Below are 17865 nucleotides of genomic sequence, written 5' to 3' on the forward strand. Positions count from 1 at the left end.
TGGGCCAACAGAGAGCCGGGAGCCTCCTGGCCTCCTTGGAATCCTGGCCTTGCCTCTTACTTGCTGTGGGACCTCAGGCAAGTAACTCAGCCTCTCTGTGCCTGTCTCTTCATCTGTAAAATGGGGATGACAGTTCTTACCTCATAAGGGAAATTGAATGAGTTGATGTAAAACGTCAGAACAATGGCTGCCTGGAACCTAGGAAGCTCTCAACAAAAATTTGATAGATCGATACAGAAAATGGTGTCTGGGCCAGGCGTGGTGGCTCATGCCTGTAATCCCAGTACTTCGGGAGGCTGAGGCAGGTGGATCATCTGAGGTCAAGGGTTCAAGATCAGCCTGGCCAACATGGTGAAACCCCATCTTTACTAAAAATACAAAAAATTATCCGGGCATGGTGGTGGGAGCCTGGAATTCCAGCTACTCCGGAGGCTGAGGCAGGAGAATTGCTTGAATCCGGGAGGCGGAAGCTGCAGTGAGCCAAGTCACACCATTTACTCCAGCCTGGGCAACAAGAACAAAACTCCATCTCAGAAAAAAGAAGAGAAAATCGTGTCTGGACACCCTGGACCCTCAGTAAGTGCTAATGCTGCCTGAGGAACTGGCCATCTTCCGGAAAATTCCTCACCAAGCATCTCTCTGGATTCCCCTCCTCACACCTTTGGCCTCCTGGAGAGAGACAGTGGAGGTCACCATCTTGTCAGATGGGAACACAGCCCTGGAAGTGGGGGAGCCCCAGACCTCGTATCCTGGCCCCAATTGAAGGTCCCATGTGACGGGTCCCAGAATGGGTTTGATCCCTGATGTCTTCAAAGGAAAAAGAGAAACTAGAACAAGTGAGTAGGTTTTTCATAAAGGAGAAGCTCATCTGGGGCACAGGAGAGCAGAGAGTGTTGGAATGCATGTATATGTGCATGTATGTGTATATGCAAGTGTGCATGTGTGTATACATGCATATATATATGCATGTAAGCATGTGTGTATGCATGTATGTGCACATGCATGTACGTGTGTGTATGTGTATATGCATGTGTGTATGTGTATGCATACATATATGTATGTGTATATGCATGTAAGTGCATATGTGTGTATGCATGTGTATATATGTACACATGTACGTGTATATACATGTATGTGTATGTGCATGTGTGTGTGCACATGTGCGTGCACCTATGTATGTTTGCATGTGTGTATGGTTTTTTTAGAGATGAGAGCTCGTTTTGTTATCCAAGGTGGTCTTGAACTCCTAGCCTCAAGGGATCCTCCAGCCTTGGCCTCCCAAGGTGCTGGGATTACAAGCAGACCCATCCTGCTCAGCCCCCATTAGGAGCCGTTCTTGAAGGGTGGCCTGGGGCCAGCAGCACTGGCACCCCCTGGGGACAGGTGAGGAATGCCCATTCTCAGGTCCACCTGGCTACTGGAGCTCCAGGTGACACTGGTGCCTATGGATGCTTGAGGACCACTGGTCTTGGGGGTGCAAAGTACAGACGGGGGAGCCAGCCCCTGAGGACTTGAACCCCAGATCTGCCACCTCACAGGTGCATGGCTACTTCTTGTCCCCGGGCCTGCATCTCTCAATGAGTTCTTAAGCATCCAGAGCCGCATTTGGCATTTCAGGGACCAGCTTCCATCTGATGATAGCAGCTGACACATGTGCACCAGCTAATTATCTTTCCTTCAAGGAAGGGATGAAAACCATAGATAATATTTGGTTCCTTTGCAACTCCATGTTTGGCAAATTTCAGCCTCCCCAGTAGCTGGGACTACAGGCGCCCGCCACTGCGCCCGGCTAGTTTTTTTGTATTTTTAGTAGAGACGGGGTTTCACCGTGTTAGCCAGGATGGTCTCGATCTCCTGACCTCGTGATCTGCCCGTCTTGGCCTCCCAAAGTGCTGGGATTACAGGCGTGAGCCACTGCGCCCGGCTTGTAAATTTTTAAAATTGGTAGTTAACTCTATCAATCAATCCCTCCATACAGCAGCCCCCAACCTTTTTGGCACCAGGGACCAGTTTCTTTTCTTTTTTTTTTTTTTTTTTTTTTTTTTTTTTTTTTTTTTTTAGATGGAGTCTCCCTCTGTCATCCAGGCTGGAGTGCAGTGGCACGATCTTGGCTCACTGCAACCTCCACCACCCAGGTTCAAGTGATTCTCCTGCCTCAGCCTCTGGAGTAGCTGGGATTACAGGTGCCCGCCATCACGCCCAGCTAATTTTTGTATTTTTAGTAGAGACAGGGTTTCACCATGTTGGCCAGATGGTCTCAAACTCCTGACCTCAGGTAATCCACCCACTTCGGCCTCCCAAAGTGCTGGGATTACGGGTGTGAGCCACTGCACCTGGCCCAGGGACCAGCTTTGTAGAAGACAATTTTTCCATGGGCTGGTGGGTAGGGGATGGTTTCAGGATGATTCAAGCATATTACACTTACTGTGCACTTTATTTCTGTTATTACATTGTAATATATAATGAAATAATGATACAACTCACCATCATTTAGAATCACCGGGAGCCCTGAGCTTGTTTTCCTGCAACTAGACGGTCCCTTCTGGGGGCGATGGGAGACAGTGACAGATCGGCAGTCATTAGATTCTCATAAGGAGCACACACAACCTAGATCCCTCGCATGCGCAGTTCACAGTAGGGTTTGCATTCATATGAGACTCTACTGCTGCCGCCAATCTGACAGAAGGCGGAGCTCAGGCGGTGATGTGAGTCATGGGAAGTGGCTATAACACAGATGAAGCTTCACTCACTTACCTGCTCACCTCCTGCTGTGCAGCCCGGTTACTAACAGGCCACAGATGAGTACTGGTCTGTGACCGGGGGTTTGGGAACCCCTGCCTCCATGTTTATATTTTTAAGTCTGCTGATCTTTGAAATCCTCAAAGCAGGGAACCAGTGCTGAACAGATCTGAGGTTACTATGGCTCTGTCACAAGTGGGTAAGCTGAGGCTCCCTGACCCACCCCCACCCCCGGAGGCACAGGAGCTTGCTCTTTGGACCCTCCTTGCACTGCCCCCACAGGAAAGAACCCTTGATGTCCACGGAAATATTGCTGAGCTGGCCCTGGCAAGGAAATAGGAATGGGGTGCTCTGGGACCTGGGCCATCCCCAGGCTCCTGCAATTCCTCAGAGCCTCCCCTGCACAGTGGGGACTGCCAGGGAGCCAGAACACGACCGGCCTTGGGTCTGAAAAGGTGCTGCTGGGATACTCACAGCAACAACTGCAGGAATACCGGGCACCATTCATGCTTGTTGGCTCTGTGCCAAGGGCTTGGTATTCAAGGCCTGCTCTGCAAAGGGAGGATGGCACCACCACAGCTCACGGCAGCCTCGACCTCCCAGGCTCAGGCGATCCTCCCACCTCGGCCTCTAGAGTAGCTGGGACTACAGGCATGTCCCACCACTCCTGCCTAATTAAAAAAAAAAAAAAGTATATATATAGTAGAGTCAGGGCTATGTTCCCCAGGCTGGTCTCGAACTCCGGGGCTCAAGCATTCCTCCGGCCTCAGTCTCCCAAAGTGCTGGAATAACAGGGGTGAGCCACCACCCCTGGCTGACATCCTCATTTTTATAGCAGAGGAAACTAAGGCTCAGAGAACTGAAGCTATGGGCCCAAGATCACAAAGCCATTAAGAGGCAGAGCAAGAAACCGATCCCAGGTATGGGGGACGTCAAAGTCTGGAACAGTTCCAGGGTTCAGGGCCTCAGGGTACTCCCATAACCATCCTCCAAGGCACCCCCTACCCGCGACCTAACCAGGGCTGAGGAGAGGTAAGGCTGTGGCTCCCAAAAATCTCGTTAACCTCCTGCTTCAGTCCTTCCTGGTGGCTTCCTGCCAACCTCAGAATAAACCCAAACTCCTCCCCACGTGACCTGCCAGGCCCCTGCCTACTTCTCCAGCCCCAGCTCATCCCTTCTTGTCACTCACAGAGCTCCGGCCATGCAGGCCTTTCTGTTCCTCCGCACGCCAGGCTCAGTTCACCCCGGGACCTTTGCACGTGCTGTTGCTGCACCCAGGACACTGTTTCATCTGACATTCACACACCTGGCTCTTCCTCCCCTTCCTCCGCATCTTAGTTCAAACACGGCTTCTATCGAGAGCCCCCCCCCCACCCCCAACCATCTGGCTGGTCTAGATTCCACCCCTTTGCTATCATCCTGTTATTATCTCATCCTTTAACTTCCTCCAAAACATCATTCTGCCTAAATTAATCTTATCTATTTGTTCATCACTTGTCTCCCCCTGCAATGGAATGTGAGCTCAGTTCTGCAGCCTGTGAGATGAGGGCTTGGGTCTGAATTCCAGCCCTGGGCCAGGCGCAGTGGCTCACACCTGTAATCCCAGCACTTTGAGAGGCTGAGGCAGGAGGATCATTTGAGTCCAGGAGTCAGAGACCAGGCTGGGAAACATAGTGAGCTCTGACTCTACATAAAATAAAAAATTAGCCAGGTGTGGTGGTGCATGCCTGTAGTCTCAGCTACTCAGGAGGCTGAGGTGGGAAGATTGCTTGAGTCAGGGAGGTTGAGGCTGTAGTGAGCTATGATCATGCCACTGTACTCCAGCCTGAGTGACAGCGTGAGACCCTGTCTCAAAAAAAAAAAAAAAAAAAATTACGTTGTGAATGGTCTATGTAAGTCGTAAGAAAGTTAGTAAAAGGAATTTTTAAAGGAGATGTATAATCCAGCTGGCTATAATTAAAAAGAAATTATAATAATCTTTCTAGAGATGCATCTTTAATATTAAAAAATACACTAATACAAAACTAAATAATTGCTTAAAACAAGATTTAAAAAATTTTTTTTAATTTGTTAAATTTATTTTATTTACTTATTTATTTTTTGAGACAGAGTCTTGCTCTGTTGCTCAGGCTGGAGTGCAGTGGCACGATCTCAGCTCACTGCAAGCTCCACCTCCCAGGTTCACGCCATTCTCCTGCCTCAGCCTCCCGAGTAGCTGGGACTACAGGTGCCCACCACCATGCCCGGCTAATTTTTTGCATTTTTAGTAGAGACAGGGTTTCACCGTGTTAGCCAGGATGGTCTTGATCTCCTGACCTCGTGGTCCGCCCGCCTCGGCCTCCCACAGTGCTGGGATTACAGGTGTGAGCCACCGCGCCCAGCCAATTTTTTTTTTTATTTTTTTAGATGGAGTCTTGCTCTGTCACCCAAGCTGGAATGCAGTGACACAATCTCAGCTCACTGAAACCTCAGCCTCCCAGGTTCAAGTGATTCTCCTGCCTCAGCCTCTTGAGTAGCTGGGATTATAGGCATGTGCGACCATGCTCAAGCTAATTTTTGTTTTTTGTTTTTTTTTTTAGACAGTCTTGCTCTGTCGCCCAGGCTGGAATGCAGTGACACAGTCTCAGCTCACTGCAAGCTCCGCCTCCCCGGTTTATGCCATTCTCCTGCCTCAGCCTCCCGAGTAGCTGGGACTACAGGTGCCCGCCACCTCGCCCGGCTAGTTTTTTGTATTTTTTAGTAGAGACGGGGTTTCACCGTGTTAGCCAGGATGGTCTAGATCTCCTGACCTGATGATCCGCCTGCCTCAGGCTCCCAAAGTGCTGGGATTACAGGCTTGAACCACGGCGCCTGGCCTAATTTTTGTATTTTTAGTAGAAATGGGGTTTCTCCATGTTGGCCAGGCTGGTCTCAAACTCCTGACCTCAAGTGATCTGCCCGCCTTGGCCTCCCAAAGTGCTGGGATTACAGGCATGAGCCACCACGCCCAGCCAGAAACAAGATTTTATTACAAATATTGACTTATTTTTAATGCAAGGAGTTTTAAAAATTTTGAATTCCATCATCTGTCTTTTTATCATTCTTCAGATTGATAACTCTTTGGAAAAGGCCTTGAATGATAGCTGTCTCCCTCACCCTTTTTGTTGGCTCCTGTAACTTTTACTAATTGTCTAAAGCAAGGGAGAAATATTTTTTGAAAACAGGCAAATAAAAAGTATCTTTTGAACATTCAAAAACAGTGATGAATTCCAGCCCTGCCTCCTTCCAGCTGTGAGTCTCCTGGGCAAGTGACTTTACTTCTCTGAGCCTCAGTTTGCTTATCTAAAAAATGAAAACAGAAACCCTTCCTCACCATGTGCTTGTGAGATTTAGCCACCGTAATGGCTGTGAAGCACACAGGTGCTTAATCACGCTTGCTGGTTCTCTCACGTTCTGCAGGCATTTGATGACGGTTCTGTTTCCTGATCTTGCTGTACCTCACCCGCCCCACTCCATCCCCCTCCAGTTGCCAAAGTTTCGTTTCTGGGAAGCAAAACAGAGGTACACAACCACGGCAGATTCATGGTCGGCCACAGTGGGATTTTGGGGTCCCGCCACGCTACCTGATTTCCAGGCAAGCTGCCTGAGCACAGCAGTTCCAGACACCGGCCCAGGTTCCAGATTCCTGATGCCAAGAGTGAAGAGCAAGCCCATTGGGTCTGTTTCATAAACTCTCGGACTTCATCTTCTTCATCTGCAAAATGGTTTCACATTCCTGGCCTGGGAGCCTCCTGCTTCTGAGAAGAGCCACATAAGCAGCACCCTTTCCGCTGCTGTCCTGCTCTCTTCCTGTCCCCAGGCGGTGAGGTGGAGGGAGTCAGAGGGTTGGTGCGCGGGTGGGTGAGGAGGCTCCCAACAAGGCCAGGCATCATCTGGGGATAAGAAATCCTCCTCCGGACAGAAGGGATCTGGACCAGCAGGAGGGGCAGCGCTCTGTGCAAGGCTGGCTTGTCAGCTGAGCTCAGCTCACCAGCATTGATGGATGGCCCTGTAAGGTAGGGACAGGGCACGGTCAGACTTCCGGAGAGCAAAGGACTATATCCCCAGTGCACAGCAGCCAGGCGGTTTATTGAGTACTTGCTATGTGCCAAGAATTCTAAGGACTCAGCTTGCATTTGTGCATTCATCCTTACAAACAACCCCATGAGGTTAGTCTTTAGAGGCAAGGAAACCAAGGCACAGGGAGGTAATGCAATGGCCCACGGTCACAACAAGGCAATGTGAGGATTCCCACCACACACGCGGGACCCAGAGAAGCACGCTGGGTCAATCAGCTCCATGGCCCTTCAGGGACAAGGACCTCAGTGAGGAAATAAATGACTAGAGTGAGGCAGTGGGGCAGTGGGGGAGGGGAAAGGAAGGGGCTATCCATCCCCACCAAGGGGACAGCAAAGACAGGGGACAGCAAGGATGGTGGCAGGGGGGGTGGGCGACCGAGGGCAGCGGCCACTCAGAGGAGACCCCAGGGATCACCAACTGCAAGAGAGGGAGCAGGGGACAGGAGGAGAGTGGGCCCTAAGGCAGACCCAGCCGGGACCCACATGCTGGGCACAAGAAGGGGTACCGGGCCCCTTCTGGAAGGTGGCGCAGCAGATCTCAGCCGCCTGAAATGGTGCACTCCCTTTGAAGCAGTAATCCCTCTTCTTGGAACCTCTCCTAAGGAAATTCTCCCCTTCCCCCTCCTGCCGGGGGCCAAGGAACCAAGCGGGTGGCTTTGTCTCCTGGCGGCCAGAGCTGGAGACCACACGCATTTCCTGAGACAGGCAAGGCTGCGGGAATGTGAGGCGCCTGCATCCCGCCCTAGCACCTGGATGGGGAGGGTGTGTTGGAGGGTGACTGTACAGAGGAGATGGGGTGGTGGGGGAGGGTTAAGGGGCACTGTGGGTGGCCAGTACTCCCCACTTGGCTCATGGTTCATTAACCATTCTGAGTTCATCCTGCGACCCTTCTTAGGCTGGATTTTTTTTTAAACCAATGTTATTTTATGTTCAACTCTCTTGTCAATGGAGCACCCAGAATCATCTGTGTGTGTGTGTGTGTGTGTGTGTGTGTGTGTGCGCGTGTGTTTAGAATTTTTTTCACGGAGGCATAACCTACACAGTAAGGTGCACTCATCTTTTTTGTTCTTTTTATTTTTATTTTTATTTTTTTTGAGGTGGAGTCTTGCTTTGTCACCCAGGCTGGAGTGCAGTGCCACAATCTTGGCTCAGTCAGCCTCTGCCACCGGGTTCAAGCAATTCTCCTCCCTCAGCCTCCCCAGTAGCTGAGATTACAGGCGCGTGCCCCGAGGCCTGGCTAATTACTTTTTATTTTTAGTAGAGATGGGGTTTTGCCGTGTTGGCCAGGCTGGTCTCGAACTCCTGACCTCAAATGATCCACCCACCTCAGCCTCCCAAAGTGCTGACATCACAGGCATGAGCCACTGCACCGGCCCTTTTTGGCTTTTAGACTAGTCAAGTGCAGTAGTGAGAAAGGGGAAAGAGTAGAATGAGGAGTTGGATCTGTAACTGCCTGTGAACAACTGGCTGAGATAACTTACTCCCTTCGGACCAGCCAAGTGCACTCATCTTAAATGTGCAGCTTTATGGCTTTTTCTTTTTTTTTTAAGAGCCAGGGTCTCACTCTGTTACCCAGGCTGGAGTGCAGTGGCACAATCATGGCTCACTGCAGCCTCGACCTCCTGGGCTTAAGCAATTTTCCCGTTTCAGCCTCCCAAAGGGCTGGGACTACAGACTATGTGCCACCATGCTGGGCTAGTTTTTGTATTTGTAGCAGAGATGGGGTTTCACCATGTTGGCCAGGCTGGTCTCAAACTCCTGACCTCAGGTGATCCTCCCACCTTGGCTTCCCAAAGTGTTGGGATTACAGGCGTGAGCCACCGTGCCTGGCCTTGATAGCTTTTTACATAGGTGTATACCATGACCCACATCAAATTCAGACCTTGGCTACTCAAAGTGTGGTCCTCGGACCTGCAGCACTGGCCTCTCTCGGAAGCCTGCTGGAAATGCAGAACTGCAGGCCCTGCCAGCACCTTCTGGGTCAGAATCTGCATTCTGCTGTACAAGACCCCGGGAAAGTCGTGTGCTTGGTAAAGTGGGTGTGCTGACAGAGGACACAGACGGAGACTCCTAAGCCTGAGGGATGCCTGGTCCCGGGGCCTGGAACAGGATCTGAGGTGCTGCCACCTCACTTGTCACCAGCGCTTGGAGAACCTGCATTTCATGATTCCCAGGAGAGGCTTTCCAACCCCATCAATTCACTGACAAGGGGAAGGGACCACCCCAAGGTCCCACAGCAGGTCTCCCAGGTCCCACCAGCTTACCCGGGGTCTTTTTTTTTTTTTTTGAATAGATCGGCTCACTGCAGGGCCTCACTGAGTAGCGGCCCCGACCAGGCCCGGCTAATTTTTTGTATTTTTAGTACGGGGTTTCCTGTGGGGACTCCCAAAGTGCTGGGATTACAGGCTTGAGCCACCGCGCCCGGCCCCCCGGGGACTTTCATACTTTGTACCTCAGCCTGCCCATCTGCACATAGGCATGAAGATCTCCACCCAATCCGCCGCCCATAGCAATGGGAGTATACTGTAGACACTGACTCTTGCCGTCATGTGGTAGGGGTGCCTGCTACTTTCTCAGGCATGTCCCTGCCCTGTCTCATTGAAGCAACGTAACAAGCCTATAAGGCAGGAACTGTTAGTGTCACACTAATATCAACATATTAACATCAGGCCAGGCGAGCTGTCTCATGCTAGTAATCCCCACACTTTGGGGGGCCCAGGCAGGAAGATTGCTTGAGCCCAGAAGTTCAAGACCAGCCTGGCCAACAAAGCAAGACTTCTGTCTCTACAAAAAATTAGCTGGGCATGATAGTGCATGCCTGTAGTCTCAGCTATTCAGGAGGCTGAGGTGGGAAGATTGCTTGAGCCCAGGGGGTCGAAGCTGCAGTGAGCTTTGATTACACCACTGCACTCCAACCTCGGTAAGAGATGGAGAGCCTGTCTCAAAAAAAAAAAAAAAGGCCGGGCACGGTGGCTCACACCTGTAATCCCAGCACTTTGGGAGGCCGAGGTGGGTGAATCACGAGGTCAGGAGATCAAGACTATCCTGGCTAACACGGTGAAACCCCATCTCTACTAAAAATACAAAAAATTAGCCAGGCGCAGTGGCGGACACCTGTAGTCCCAGCTACTTGGGAGGCTGAGGCAGGAGAATGGCATGAACCCAGGAGGCAGAGCTTGCAGTGAGCCGAGATCGCGCCACTGCACTCCAGCCTGGGTGAAACAGCGAGACTCCATCTCAAAACAAACGAACGAAACCCCATCATATCAATAATATTGTGGCATTTTACAGGAGAGAAAATAAAAGTTCAGAGAAGTTAAGCGACTTGCCTAAGAAGCTACAAAGTGGGGCAGCCAGGACTTGAACCCAGACAGTCTGACTCCAAAGCCCTAATTAATTTTGACCTACATCTCCCGGAAAATGAGCAACAAAGGATGACCTGCCCTCCAGCAAACTAGTTTAAAGAAAGCAAGTGTCTTTCTTTTCTTCTGTACTTGAGGTGGGGTGGGGGCTGGGAATAAACAATAATCATGCATGCACATGATTTAAACAAAAATTCAAAGCATCCAAGGACTTCACAGAAAAAAACTGGTTCCCCTCCCACACCATTTCCAGATCTGAGTTATCCTGCCTGAGGCAAACTCTTTGATCAATCCCTTGTGTGCCTTTTCAAGATATGCTCTGCACAACCTGGTGCACCTGGACACATACACTGCTTTTCCCACTCACGTGAATGGGAGCCCGCTCTCCCTTCAGACCTGGCCGTGGCCCTTACCGCCCTGCACCGATCCCCCATCAGCTCACAGAGGCTGCCTCGTGGGTTATGGCGTGGGATGCCCCGCAGCCTCCTCACCACCCCATGCTGCTGAGCACACAGCTTCTTTCCCGTTGTTTCTGACCACAAGCACCGTGGAGCCAAGTCATCTCACACTCCTGGGAGGGCTTCTGCAGGACACCTCCCAGAGGTGGTACTGCCCCACCTGGGTGTGTATGATTTTGACCTTGGCAGATACAAGGGGCATTTCTTATCTGCCAGCCTTGGACAGGGCACAAGATGTCTGGCGCCTCCAGTGCCCAGATCCTGGGTGGGGAGTGAGGGGAGGAGCCTGGAGTAGGGAAGGACAACCTTTCCAAGAAACTGAAAGTGAAACCAGAGAAAGGTGTGGGCATGTGCTGGAGGCTCCTTGGAGTGAGGGACCTGTGTCTGTAGCTGCTTCTGCAGAAATAAGAGCCAGGCGCCCCTCTCTCTGATAGTCCTGAGGTGACAGTTCTGTCTCCCACAACCCCCAGCCCTCTGGACTTGAGCTTTACACTGGGCCAGGGCCTGGCAGGTGGCAAAAGTGTCCCAACTGGAATCAACAGTTATATGGCACCAATTTGTCAGGTCATGCTAGTGCCAACTTCCCTTGGGCCAGACAGGGCCTTAACTTTATTTACTTAAATTTTTTGAGATGGAGTTTTACTCCTGTTGCACAGGCTGGAGTGAAATGGTGCGATCTTGGCTCACTGTAACCTCTGCCTCCTGGGTTCAAGCGATTCTCTTGCCTCAGCCTCCCAAGTAGCTGGGATTACAGGTATGCACCACCACGCCTGGCTAATTTTTGTATTATTAGTAGAGACGGGCTTTTGCCATGTTGGATGAGCTGGTCTCGAACTCCTGACCTCAGGTGATCCACCGGCCTCGGCCTCCCAAAGTGCTGGGATTACAGGCGTGAGCCACCGTGCCTGGCCAGGGCCTTAACTTTAAATTTTACAGCCATTTATTGAGTGCTAGCTAGGTGCCAATGACTGTTTCAAGCATAGTACAAACATGAGTCCCTCCAATTCCCAAAACATCCTGTGAAGTGGGTACTGTTATTATGCTCATTTTACAAACGAGAAAACTGAGGCCAGGCAGGCTAAGCCCTGAGTCCATGGCCATGAGGCTATGGAAAGGCAGAGCCCTTGTCCTCACCACTGAGCTCTGGGCAGAGGCTCTCACAGGCAGGTCTGTGAAAATACTTCGTGCTGGGCCCCTCTGGTTCCTTACCCTGTGAGTGGGAGGTGGGCCGGAGAGTCTGTTTTTTGGTTTGTTTTTGTTTTTGTTTTGACACAGGGTCTTGCTCTGTTGCCCAGGCTGGAGGGCAGTGGTGCAATAATGACTTACTGCAGCCTCGAACTCCTGGGCTCAATCCATCCCCCCACCTCAGCCTCCAGAGTATCTGGGACTACAGGCACGCATCGCCACACCCAGCTAGTTTTTTATATATCTATATGTGTATATTTGTATGTTTGTGTGTATATATATGTGTGTATATATGTGCATATACATATGTGTGTGTGTGTATATACGTGTGTGTGTATATATGTGTATATATATATATATTTTTTTGTAGAGATGGGTTTTGTAACCAAGACACCAGGGGTTCAGTCTAGGTCCTGCTGCTTGCCACACAGAAAGCCAATGACTGAGATGATTAGTATTACCAAGGAAAGGAGAAGGCTTTAAGCCGAGGAGATGACAGGTCAGCCACAAACCCATCTCCCTGAACAAATAAAACTAGGGGTTTATATAGCAGGCAAGAAATGTAACGATGTGCAAGAAAACAGGAACTAGGAGGGGCAAGGAAACAATCCTGATGAATGAGGGCCCCTCCCTGGAGCCCCCCCCCCACCAACATCTCATTGTCTGGATGTGGTGGTTAGTTTCAGTTCTTTGATACTTTTTTGAGAGGCCTGAAGGTCCTTTCCTGATAAGGAATTCAGGTAAACAAATAAAAGCTTCAAGTTTTCAGACCAGAGGGGTCAATTTCTTTGTTTATCCAAAAAACTATTTATGGGACTATGGGGTCAGTTTCAGTTTCACCATGTTGCCCAGGTTATCTTGAACTCCTGGGCTCAAGCGATCCTCCTGCCTTGTCCTCCCAAAGTGCGGGGATTACAGGCATGGGCCACTGTGCCCAGCCAAGAGTCTGCATTCCTAACTAGCGCCAGGTAATTCTATGCATTCCATAGGAGCCTTTACTGGACAAGAGCTGATCTTCAAGGCCCTCCAGCCAAGCATTCTTCAGGGAAGGTCTCATGATGCCCACACACATCCCAGAGCCTGTGGCCTGGGCTCACCAGTGACCTCTAACCTTAATCACTTTGAAATAAGGAGCTGCCCACACACAACAGACCCACCAGAAGGTGCACAGTGAAAATGACAAAACCAAGAGTGCTGACGATGGGGAGCAACTGGAACCCCCACTGACTGCTGCTGTGAACGTAAGTTGGTGCAATGTTTCAGAAATCTGCTTGCCACAGATTTCCCGAGGCTGGGCACGTACACAGCCCACTTCCAAGGATATGCCCAAGAGAAATGTGGTGGTACATTCTCCAAAAGACACGTTCAAGCACACACATATCAGCGCTATTCATGACAGCTCCAAACTGGGAACAGCAGAGCTTATTGACATCAGGTCAGATAAACCTATGGTCTATTCAGACAGTGGAATATTACACAGCAGTGAAAAGGAATGGATACAACTGCACACATCAGGCTGAGCTCAGCGGCTCAATTTTGTAATCCTAGCAATTTGGGAGGCCAAGGTGGGCAGATCACTGGAGCCCAGGAGTTCAAGACCAACCTGGGCAACATGGTGAAACCACATCTCTACAAAAAGATAAAAAAAATCGTCCGGGCATGGTGGCTCAAGCCTGTAATCCCAGCACTTTGGGAGGCTGAGACGGGCGGATCACGAGGTCAGGAGATCAAGACCATCCTAGCTAACACGGTGAAACCCCGTCTCTACTAAAAAATACAAAAAACTAGCCAGGCAAGGTGGCGGGCGCCTGTAGTCCCGGCTACTCGGGAGGCTGAGGCAGGAGAATGGCGTGAACCCAGGAGGTGGAGCCTGCAGTGAGCTGAGATCCGGCCACTGCACTCCAGCCTGGGTGACAGAGCGAGACTCCGTCTCAAAAAAAAAAAAAAAAAAAAAAAAAAAAAATCAGCCACTGTGGTGGCCTGTGTCTGTAGTCCCAGCAACTGGAGAGGCTGAGGTGCAAGGATCACTTGAGCCCAGGAAGTCGGGGCTGCAGTGCACTATGATCACACCACTGTACTCCAGCCTAGGCAACAGAGTGAAACCCAGTCTTACAAAACAAAACAAAGAAACAATTGCACACATCAACACGGTGAAGCACATGGACATCATGTTCAGAGGAGGAAGCCAGGCACAGAGAAGCACACACCATGTGATTCTGTTTATATAATGTTTGGTCACAGAAACAGACTCTGGTGATAGAGTCTGATCCCCAGGGAGCTGGGCGGAGGGAGGACAGGGACTGCATAGGCAGGAAGCTGGCACTGTTCTCTATCTTGGTCTGGGTGGTCACCACACGAGTGTGTGCTCATGTACAATTCCTTTGAAGATTTGTGGACCTTACTGCATACCATAATAATTTTTTTTTAAAGACAGGGTCTCACTCTGTTGCCTAGGCTGGAGTGCAGTGGTACAAACTCGGCTCACTGCAATCTCCACCTCCCAGGTTCAAGTGATTATCCTGCCTCAGCCTCCTGAGTCGCTGGGATTACAGGCGCCTGCCACCACGCCCAGATAATTTTTGAATTTTCAGTAAGGATGGGGTTTCACCATGTTAGCCAGGCTGGTCTCGAACTCCTGACCTCAAGTGATCTGCCTGCCTAGATCTCTCAAACTGCTGGGATTACATGCGTGAGCTGCCGCATCCTGCCAATAATTTTTAAAACTTTTTGTTTATTTTTTTATTTTTTAGAGACAGGGTCTGGCTCTGTTGCCCAGGCTGGAGTGCAGTGGCTGGGGTGGACTGGCTCACTGTAGCCTCAAACTCCTGGGCTCAAGGGATCCTCCCACCTCAGCCTCCCAAATAGATGGGACCACAGGTATGTGCCACCATGCCTGGCTAATTTTTTATTTTTTGTAGAGATAGGGTCTTACTCTGTTGCCCAGGCTGGTCTTGAACTCCTGGGCTTAAGCAATTCTCCTGCCTCAGCCTCCCAAAGTACTAGGATTGATGGCAGTGGTGGCCCATCTGAAGCGGCCTCTGCCATCACACCAGCTGCAGCAGGGAGGTGTGGCTGGGGCTGCACATTCTCTGGAGGTGGCAGGAGGTGGCAGGAGGTGGGGACAACTGGGAGCCCCGCCCCTTTTGAGTTGGTGGGGTGGGAGCTTCCCAGATGCAGCGACAACTGCCCAAGTCGTGCCTGCAGACCTGGGCGTCCCACTCCATGGAGCAGGCAGGAGCCCTGCCCCCTCCTGGGTACAGCTGCAGCCACCCAAACCACAGCTACAGACTCAGGTCTCCCACCCCACAGAGCAGGCGGAAGCCCTGCGCTCCCTGTCTCCAGCATACCTGCAGCTGCCCAAATTGCAGCTGTGGACCCAGGCATCCCTGCACTCTTGGCGGCCCAGGAAGGCACCCCTGCCTCACAGGCTCAGAAGTGCCTGCTCCCACTGCCTGACTTCTCCCTGCTGTTGGTGCCCACTCTGATCTTGGAGCAAAGCTGGGGCTGAGCCCAGGCACTGTCACAGCCCGGCCAGGTGTGAACACCCAGGGCAGTGCTGACATGCCAGTCCCCTGCCGCCTCAGGCCCCTCTGGACTTTGGGCACTGACAAGCATAGAAGGGAAGCTGAAGGGGAGCTGAGGGTAGCTGGGTGCTGACTTGAAGGCACCCCTTGGCACCTACAGCCTGGGCCCATGAATGGCAGCAAAAGGCAGACAGGTTCCTTGGTGGAGGGGGATGGGTCACTGGTGAGGCCCCACCTTCAGGCCAGGGAGGACCTGAAGGCTGTGGGCCGGGCTGCCAGTCCCACAGACCAGAGTGGGACCTTGTGGTGCCTTTTCTGGGCCCACTCACAGCCACCCATGGACCATTCAGTGTGCATTTCCTCCTCTCTAAGACCCGTAAAAGCACCAGACTTAGCCAGAGCTGAGCAGATGTCAGGTCGACCAGCTGCAGAGAGGAGCTACCAACTCCAAGGCCTCCTCTGAGCAATTCCGTCACTCAATAAAGTTCCTCTTCACCTTGCTCGCCCTACACTTGTCTGCGTACCTCATTCTTCTTGGAAGCAGGACAAGAACTCAGGAACTGCCGAATGGCAGGCCTGAAGGAACTGTAACACAAACAGGGCTGAAACACGCCCCTTGCTTGCCATGTTGTAGGTGAAGAGAAGTAGAGAAGATCTGCGGTCCTTCAGGCAGCCCAGACCTGGGAGCCAAAGCCAGGGCTGGGACTCCCTCTTTGGGGCCCTGTGGTTCCTGGAGCCTCCCAGCTTCCAGGCACCACTGCATTCCCTGGTGGCAGCCGTGGAGGCTGCCTGTGGTGCACCTGGTCCAGCAGCAACCTCGCAGAGAGCTGGCGCCTGTGCCGGCACCTGGTCCCTGCCCCGTTGTAGCCGCCAGTGTGCCTGACTGTGCACAGTGGCCAGACCCCATGTGCACTTACTCACATACCCCTCACTAGGCTACACCCGGCTTGCCCAAGCAATGTGGGATCCAGGCTGGTAGTGTGAGCTGAGCACAGCCTGCCAGGCTGTGGGCAGAACTAGCCCGGCGGGCCCAAGCAAAACTTGGACAAAAGATGCCACCAGCCACGGAGGTTTCTGGTCATAAAAGCAACCCCAAGGATCATGCAACAAGATTATAGGTGTGAGCCACCACACCCAGCCTAAGAAAATTTTTAATTGTAATAAAATACACATATGACTTACCACCTGAACCATTTGAAGGTCACAGTTCAGGAGTGTTAAGTACATTTTTATATTGTTGTGCAACCATAACTGCCATGCAGCTCCAGAACTCTTTTCATGTTACAAAACTGAACCTTTCCACCCATTAAGCAACTCCCATTTCCCCTCCCTCCTGCCCCAGCAACCACGATTCCACTTTCTGTTTCTCTGAACCTGACTTCTCCAGGTACCACCTATGAGTGGAATCAAACGGCCTGTGTCCTTTGACGTCTGGCTTATTTCACTTTTCATAATGTCCTTGAGGCACATCCATGCTGTCGCATGTGTCAGAGTTCTCTTCCTTTTTAGGGCTGAATTATATTTCACTGTATGTTATCTTAATCCATCCAGGCTGCTATAACAAACTACCATAAAGTAGGGAGTTTATCAGCAACAGAAATTTCTTTCTTCTGCTTCTTCTTTCTTTTTTTTTTTCTTTTTAAGAGAGAGTCTCACCCTGTTGCCCAGGCTGGAGTACAGTAGTGCAATCTCAGCTCACGGCAACCTCTGCCTCCGGGTTCAAGTGATTCTCCTGCCTTAGCCTCCCGAGTAGCTGGGATTACAGGCACCCACCACCACACCTGGCCCATGTTTGTACTTTTAGGAGAGATGGAGTTTCATCATGTTGACCAGGCTGGTCTTGAACTCCTTCCCTCAGGTGATCTGTCCACCGCGGATCTCCCAAAGTGCTGGGATTACAGGCGTGACCCACTGCGCCCAGCAAAAATTTATTTCTTACAGTTCTGGAGGTTGAGAAGTCCAAGATGAAGGTGCTGGCAGATCCAGAGTCTGCTGGGGCCTATTTCTTGTTTCACAGACTGGAAAGGAGAATTCTTGTTGGATCTTTAATGGCAAAAGGTGTGAACCTGTTCTCAGGGGATTGTTTTGTAAGGGTGCTAATCCCACTCGTGAGGGCTCTGCCCTCATGACCTAATTACCTTCCAAAGGCCCCGCCTTCTAATGCACCATCACAGTAGAGGTTAGAATTTCATCATATGCATTGCCGGAGGGCCCAAGCATTTAGACTGCAGCATATGTATTAGGTTGGTGCAAAAGTAATTGCGTTTTTTGTCATTACTTTCAATGGCAAACACCGCAATTACTTTTGCACCAACCTAATATAAACCACATCATGTTCATCCATTCACCCATTGATGGACATTTGGGTTGCTTCCACATTTTGGCTATTGTGAATAGTGCTGCTAGTGCTGCTATGAACATGGGTGTACAAAAGGTTTTATTTATTTTTTTCTTTCCTTTAAAAATGTTTGTTTTTTGTTTTGTTTTTTGTTTTTTGAGA

The 17865-nt window shown here is 50.8% G+C and overlaps 1 long non-coding RNA gene across 1 annotated transcript in view; it reads right to left on the reverse strand.

Annotated features, from left to right (window-relative positions):
* Positions 1–2066: 2066 nt before the first annotated feature.
* Positions 2067–17865, reverse strand: part of LOC126944814 (uncharacterized) — a 71024-nt gene continuing 55225 nt past the window's right edge. Inside the window, exons 2-4 of the long non-coding RNA XR_007722198.1 lie at positions 6342–6766; positions 3214–3410; positions 2067–2723 (exon numbers count right to left, since the gene is read on the reverse strand). This is a non-coding gene — a long non-coding RNA (uncharacterized LOC126944814). The remainder of the gene's footprint in view (positions 2724–3213; positions 3411–6341; positions 6767–17865) is intronic.

This window comes from Macaca thibetana, chromosome 20 (genome assembly GCF_024542745.1).
Source record: "Macaca thibetana thibetana isolate TM-01 chromosome 20, ASM2454274v1, whole genome shotgun sequence".
Taxonomy (NCBI): Eukaryota; Metazoa; Chordata; class Mammalia; order Primates; family Cercopithecidae; genus Macaca; species Macaca thibetana.